The 2,175-nt window shown below is 28.9% G+C and overlaps 1 protein-coding gene across 1 annotated transcript in view; it reads left to right on the top strand.

Moving 5' to 3' along the window:
- LOC111666997 (zinc-binding protein A33-like) overlaps nucleotides 1–2,175 on the top strand; it is a 12,135-nt gene that overhangs the window by 5,074 nt on the left and 4,886 nt on the right. The window lies entirely within an intron of this gene.

Genomic DNA, 2,175 nt, shown 5'->3' with positions numbered 1-2,175 from the left:
AGTATAGTAAGGCATAAAAATATCATAGTATAGTAAGGCATTATAACGTCATAGTATAGTAAGGCATAAAACTGTCATAGTATAGTAAGGCATCAAAAACTCACAGTATAGCAAGGCAGGAAAAAGTCATAGTATAGTAAGGCAAAATAAATCATAGTATAATAAGGCATAGAAAGTTATAGTACAGTACGTAATAAAAATATCACAGTATGATAAGGCATAAAAAGTTATAGTACAGTACGTAATAAAAATATCATAGTATAGTAAGGCATTATAACGTCATAGTATAGAAAGGCATCACAAACTCACAGTATAGTAAGACATGAAATGTCATAATCTAGCAAGGCATGAAAAAGTCATAGTATAGTAAGGCAAAATAAGTCATGGTATGATAAGGCATAAAATGTTATAGTACAGTAAGTAATAAAAATATCATAGTGTAGTAAGGCATTATAACGTCAAAGTATAGTAAGGCATAAAAATATCATAGTATAGTAAGGCATTATAACGTCATTGTATATTAAGGCATCACAAACTCACAGTATAGTAAGGCATGAAATGTCATAGTATAGTAAGGCATGGAAAAGTCATAGTATAGTAAGGCATCACAAACTCACAGTATAGTAAGGCATGAAATGTCATAATATACCAAGGCATGGAAAAGTCATAGTATAGTAAGGCAAAATAAGTCATAGTATAGTAAGGCAAAAAAAAAATCATAGTGTGATAAGGGATAAAAAGTTATATTACAGTACGTAATAAAAATATCATAGTATAATAAGGCATTATAACGTCATTGTAAAGTAAGGCATAAAAATGTCATAGTATAGTAAGGCATAAAACTGTCATAGTATAGTAAGGCATCACAAACTCACAGTATAGTAAGGCATGAAATGTCATAGTATAGTAAGACATCACAAACTCACAGTATAGTAAGGCATGAAATGTCATAATATACCAAGGCATGGAAAAGTCATAGTATAGTAAGGCAAAATAAGTCATAGTATAGTAAGGCAAAAAAAATCATAGTATGATAAGGCATAAAAAGTTATATTACAGTATGTAATAAAAATATCATAGTATAGTAAGGCATTATAATGTCATTGTATAGTAAGGCATAAAAACGTCATAGTATAGCGACAATTAAAAACATCATAGTAAAGTAAGGCATGAAATGTCATAATATAGCAAGGCATGAAAAAGTCATAGTATAGTAAGGCAAAATAAGTCATAGTATGATAAGGCATAAAAGGTTATAGTATAGTACATAATAAAAATATCATAGTATGATAAGGCATAAAAAGTTATAGTACAGCAGGTAAAAAAAATATCATAGTATAGTAAGGCATTATAACGTCATAGTATAGTAAGGCATAAAAATATCATAGTATAGTAAGGCATTATAACGTCATAGTATAGTAAGGCATAAAAATATCATAGTATAGTAAGGCATTATAACGTCATAGTATAGTAAGGCATAAAAATATCATAGTATAGTAAGGCATTATAACGTCATTGTATAGTAAGGCATAAAAACGTCATAGTATAGCGACAATTAAAAACATCATAGTAAAGTAAGGCATGAAATGTCATAATATACCAAGGCATAAAACTGTCATAGTATAGTAAGGCTTAAAAAGTTATAGTACAGGGCGTAATAAAAATATCATAGTATAGTAAGGCATCACAAACTCACAGCATAGTAAGGCATGAAATGTCATAATATACCAAGGCATGGAAAAGTCATAGTATAGTAAGGCAAAAAAAGTCATAGTATGATAAGGCATAAAAAGTTATAGTACAGTACGTAATAAAAATATCACAGTATGATAAGGCATAAAAAGTTATAGTACAGTACATAATAAAAATATCATAGTATAGTAAGGCATTATAACGTCATAGTATAGTAAGGCATAAAACTGTCATAGTAAAGTAAGGCATGAAATGTCATAATATAGCAAGGAATGAAAAAAGTCATAGTATAGTTAGGCAAAAAAAGTCATATTATGATAAGGCATAAAAAAGTTATAGTACAGTACGTAATAAAAATATCATAGTATAGTCAGGCATTATAACGTCATAGTATAGTAAGGCATAAAACTGTCATAGTATAGAAAGGCATCACAAACTCACAGTATAGTAAGACATGAAATGTCATAATCTAGCAAGGCATGA

Source organism: Seriola lalandi, unplaced genomic scaffold (genome assembly GCF_002814215.2).
Source record: "Seriola lalandi dorsalis isolate HSWRI2012SDOR001 ecotype SW California unplaced genomic scaffold, Sedor1 jcf7180002054682, whole genome shotgun sequence".
NCBI classification, from domain to species: Eukaryota; Metazoa; Chordata; class Actinopteri; order Carangiformes; family Carangidae; genus Seriola; species Seriola lalandi.
Note: the sequence above shows the minus strand (reverse complement) of the source record. Positions and strands in the feature narration are given on the sequence as shown.